Source organism: Hyposmocoma kahamanoa, unplaced genomic scaffold, assembly GCF_003589595.1.
Source record: "Hyposmocoma kahamanoa isolate Upper Pololo Valley unplaced genomic scaffold, ASM358959v1 130, whole genome shotgun sequence".
NCBI classification, from domain to species: Eukaryota; Metazoa; Arthropoda; class Insecta; order Lepidoptera; family Cosmopterigidae; genus Hyposmocoma; species Hyposmocoma kahamanoa.
The window spans coordinates 364,013-370,012 of record NW_020653462.1 but is presented as its reverse complement, the minus strand read 5'-3'; positions in this window follow the sequence as shown (position 1 = coordinate 370,012).

Genomic DNA, 6,000 nt, shown 5'->3' with positions numbered 1-6,000 from the left:
GTTTATATATTTCAAGGTTTACATTGTAATAAAACACGCGATTCCCTAGCGTTCATCATCTCAAATTCGCATGCGTTCACTATACACAGTCGTCTGTAGACTCGCAAGCAAGTCACACTCCGATGCTGATGCCAAGAGCTCATTGAGTATTGTGAAGGCATATAACAGCGGCGAGTTCCTACGCGATGACACTGCCAATTGCTCATGTCGTCTGAGAGTTATTCTAGGGACGTCTGAGACAAATAATCTCATTATGTGACCCAGTAGTTCGACAATAACACTCGCCGCGAAAACCTGTTATACAGACACAACAAGTTGTAATTCGACATCATCGCAACAGAATGACTTCTAAGAGGTCAATGTCAAACATCATAATATAAGTATTAGACAATATCACATACGTTGCTATAATCAAAGTATCTAAAGCTCTTATGTTAAGGAAAATTGGATAATTATTTTCCACAAATAAAAGTCGACTTTTTAACCGACTTCAAAAAAGGAGGAGGTTCTCAATTCGACTGCATGTTCTTTTTTTTTGTATGTAGGTATGTTACGCGATAACTCGGGTATTTGTGAACCGATTTTCATGATTATTTTTTCGTTCGAAAGGGGGTACTTCCATAGTGGTCCCATTTCATTTTGAAGAAAATCATCCACCTCGAAGGGTGGTTGTTCACGCATGAAGATTCATTTTTATAAATAGCGCCTAACTTTAATTTAGGAGCAATTACTTTAATGGTTGATTTTGCTATTTCTCCAATTCAAGGCGTTTTTCTCTCAATATACTTTGAGTAGTGTCGTAGTGAGAACCTATATTTATTATCTCCAGTGTCAAGTCCTGTATAGTGGCGAACTAGGGGATATTTCAATAAAACTTAGCAAATAGACGTACTTTTGAGGTCAGTTTTTTTAGTACTCTGTACTGAGATTATCACTTGACACAATACATGTAATCAACCAGTCACCGTCACCATGACAACCAGAAAAAAGTATAAAATGTACAAGGAATCCGTAAAGGCAAAGGCTGATGCAGCTTAAGGAGATCTCAAAAAGAATCCAGCTGGGATGGGCTGCGTTGGACAAGTTAGATGACATCCTTAAATCAGATAATATTTGTGTCAGTGTCAACAGTGTCTGAAGACTCGCTTGTTTAATCAATGTGTTCCGCCCACCATGACGTATGGTGCCGAGACATGGACGTTCACGTAGGAGACTGTATACACGTTGAGAGTTGCACAGAAGGCCATGGAGCGCGCTATACTCGACATCAGCCTTGTAGACCGAGTTCCGAATATTGAGATCCGACGACAGACGAAACTTCAGGATGTTAGAACTCGGATCATGGAAATCAAATGGGTTGGGCAGGACACATAACAAGGCAACGTGATGATGGGTGGAGCAAGACATTGACTGATTGGTGGCCGAGTCTGGAGAAAATAGCGTCGGGCGCCCTGTAGCAAGGTGGGTCGACGACATAGTACGCGTCGCGGGGAATCACTGGATGCGGCTAGCACAGAACCGTCGTGGATGGCACAAACTTCGGGAGGCCTATACCTAGCAGTGGGTGAAATCAGGCTGTGGATGATGAAGAATGAAGTAATACTCGATCAAATTAACATTGACATTGTTTTTTTTAATTTAGTCGAGTATTACTTATATGACAGTAAATGTTCCGGACGTATGTCGGAAGGAGAACTCTCGTAGACCCCCTGAAACGTAGTCATTTTGCAAATGTGACCTTATTACACCGAAGGTGCGAGTACATTTTAAATTTTGACCAGTTATATCTTATTGCTGTAACATGCGGGGTTCAATCGTGCTTGAACTGTGCACGAGATCCGTGATGGCAACTATCTTTATCTTTGTTCTATATTTATCAATACCGAATTAAGAGCATCGTGTGACCTAAGCGTTATTCATCTGTGATGCCCCTTTTCCATTCATACTCTCGGAGTATTCTGCATTAATTTTAACTACAGAAATTAAGGATAATGGAAATCATAGCCATTGAACGTAGGAACCTACAACAAAAAGTAGAATAAGCTAATACATTAACTTGACGAGCATACAACGTACCGATAATCAAAGGGATTGAGAGAGAAATTAAAAATACTGGTAAAAACTTATATAAACAAACGTGTTTGCAAACAAGCTGGCGAGATGATGTTGATACTGCTCTGAGTGTGATGTATTAGCAAATACGGAGAAGAATTCTTGTTTCTCTTATTTCACTGACCATAGCGAACAGGCAAACATGGATCTAAGTGGATTACCTCCTTATGTGTCCAATATCCATGTTTGACGTTAGCAGTTACATTGTTGTAAGTGGCTGATGCGGACGCGACGGAAGCGATTGTTTTCACATTCAAATCTGCAAATGTGGATGTGTTAAAAATAGTTTTTTTTCCAGAATATGTATTAGGTATGAAAAAAAACTTGATTCACATTTGCCGATGATCATTGAATTACGAGTATCATTAATTTAGAAAAATATACTTCTATTAGAAAATTCATTCTATTAGAAAATGTAAGGACGGAATATTATATATTGTTTTTAATAATAACGCACACACTCAACATAGCCCCGCACTAGGGAAACCCTGTGTCGCAGATGCCATGGACACACACATAGACAACCACAAATTACACCCAAACTCACGAGAGAAATAAATGCAGGCCATACAAATATTTCTCCCTGCCCGGGAATCGAATCTGGGACCTCTGCGTGGCAGATGGTAACTGTTCCGCCACGGAGGCATATTTATTAATACTTATAGTTTGTTATGGGCAAATCACACTTCATAAATAATAATTTTGCAGCTTTCTGTCTATTTATAAATAGATCGTAAATTACGGCTATCGTCATCACGAGATTACAGGCACATGGGACTTTTGAACTTATGTCTCAGGGTGATGGGCGCGGAGGCAATGCACCTCAGATCTTAGCGATTTAAAGCTCTGAGTGGCACTGCAACTGTTATGGACAGGCGTGTCGTTTACCATCAAGTGCACGATATGTTCGTTCCGTCACTTAGCATCATAAAAAAACACTAACAAATACATAAAAAAATACTGACATGTTCTGGTCAAAAGTGCCTTCTGTTTCCGTAATATAACGGCGTTAAAGCTTTCAATTAAAGAATAGCATTAAAGCATTTCATTCCTCAGTGCAAAGGAAACCCTGTGTCGCGAGTGCCACGGACACACACATAGACAACCACAAATTACACACAAACTTACGAGAGAAACAAATTGGGCGCTTGGACATAGTTATGCAAACTAGTACCAAAGAAAAAATATAGGTAACTTATTTGAGACAAACAACGTGAGTTATGTGTAGCGTTGAGAATGATATAGGGAAACTTATTATATTATATAGCAATAAATAGAAAACATTATGTATATTTTTATTTAGTTAACGAGAATCATGTTCTAGTTTTCGTAACGAAAACGCTAAAGATCTACAGTACTTCATGACATGTGACATGGTTCCATTTAGCATATTTAAAAAAATACATTATATGAAGGTAAGCAGCATGGTTCTTTTTACCTATTAAAAAGTTACTTATTTAGGGTTGGTACCCTGACAGACGTTTATTTTCTCTGTTTTGGCTTGGTCTATTGCCAGGATCTTTTGTGAGCGGGTAAAGGACACGTCTGGTGTTCTACCTAAATACATAACTCAATTTCACTCGAGGTGTGGGTTGGTTCTTGTTTGCATAACTATGTCCGTTTATAGTCACAATTAGCGAACTAAAAATTACTGAAAAGCGTTACGCGCGACTGTCGCGCCACTGTAGCGCTTCTACAAGCGAAAAACAAGAAAGCGAGAAACTTCCGAATCCGAGGCTATACAAATCTAGAAAACTCGGATACTTCGGTTGTCGCTTGTGTCCTATTCGAATCGGAGATAATGCGAATATCGGTTGTACGAGATGAAATGATCTCAGTGACATTTTGGACCGTAATTTCTCGGATTCGGAACTGGGGGTCTACTCTCATTTTCCGTCCGACATCCGTCCGAAACCGTTAAAAAAACCGACCTCAAAAGTCATTCATCCCCTAGTTTGCCACTCTTAGAGGTGGAATATTTTCTTGAAATTTAAATGGGACCACATCTGAGGTACCTTCTTTCCAACAAAAAAACAATCATCAAAATTGGTTTACAAACGGCGGAGTTATCGCGTAACATACATAAAAAAAAACTCCTCCTTTTTTGAAGTCGGTTAAAAATGAAAATAGTTACGTCTGGCCCGCACACCATGTTAATTGGAATTTATAACCACATACCAAATTATATTAAAAACCTGAAAAGACTTACACAATTTCCTAAAGAACTAAAGGCATTTCTTGTTAATAAACGTTACTATGACTTACATGAATTTTTTGACGATACTTATGATGACATATAACCATTCAATGCATATAACAATAATAATACAAATAAAAATACTTCGACATCTCTCAATAATAATTATTGAAATTAGTGTATTGTATAAAGTATGTTTTCCATTACTAATTAAGAATAATGCAATGTAATAATGTAATATAATAATTTAATGTTATGATATTATATTGGAATGTAATAATTTAATATAATTAAATAGTGTGATTTATGAATTTAGCCCTCATGTTGCTGTACCCTTACAGGGCGTCACATGTATACTATCAATTAATGTTCCATCTTAAATTTGTAATGTGATATGCAATAAACAATTGAAACTGAAGTTGCTCAAAGTGGTCCCTACCGCCTCACAGTGGGCGCTGAAGACACAGGGAGGTTATCTATGGCTGAAGAGTACGGGCGGGATGTTGATGCTGATGCTGTCCAAGAGATGCTACCGTATTTGAAAAAAAAACCTGAGTTATCTATAGAAATTACACTACAAATATATAATGTTTTTTCTTGTCATTTTTAGTGTGCAAAATACAACCTGCGTCAGATAGGTTTCTGAGTGAGAAGATTCTAATTTGTGAGTTAAATTAACTATTGTTCCGAGAACGAATATGACTCGCAATTATGCGCCTCGACTCTGAAAAGACGCAGTTTCCGATCGGCAGAGGCAATTAAAATCAAGCTGCTGGTCATTATTGCTTATGATCAGGTCGTATTTTGCATACTACATTATATATAGTATCATACTCGAACAAATATGGTTATCGAATTGCATCACTTTTGCAAACTGTCACAAATAATGTGCTAAATCTTTTCACAAAAAAATTCTTTATTTTTTTCCACCTTTAGCTTGATATCAAACGATATGATAGTTGGGGCCGATTCTAGTTTGTCTATGAATTAAAAATAAAACTACGGTTACACAACCGTGAGAAAATGTTTTATTTGACGCCATTTATTTACGTCAATGTATTTTGACCACATGCGGTTTGACGCCATTTATTAACGCCATTTATTTTGACGACATGCGGTTCCTGAACACATCACAGAGAGCATATAATATGTGTGTAGATAAAGCAGTGTAATAATAATAATAATAATAATAATAATAATAATAATAATAAATATCTTTATTTATCTCCACAACACAATACAAAGAAACGTTACAATTACAGTAAATATACATTATTACGTAAGCTTAGAGTAATGTATTGTGGGAGACTGGAGCCCAAACTAAGCAGAGCTTGTAATATGGGTCTCCAGGCACCCAACCCCTAGGATAGTCATGCTAACATGTAACTACTAATAGTAATGTCGAAATACAAAGTACTGAGGAGGAAGTAAAAAATAAGTATAACAAACTATGCGTGCGCGCGTGAACGCGCGAGTGAGTAAGTGTGTCTGAGTGCGTGAGTGAGTGTGTGCCCGAGTGTGTGAGTGCTTGTGTGTCTGTGTGTGTGCGTGTAATAACTGTGTATGTAACTGCACATAATTAGGCATTAAAATACTCGTGAGATGTACTACTATTTATTCCTCGTATTTAAGTTCTGTTTATAACTATTCTTCTAATTAAATTTTCATAAATGTACTGTGACGTTAGTGTA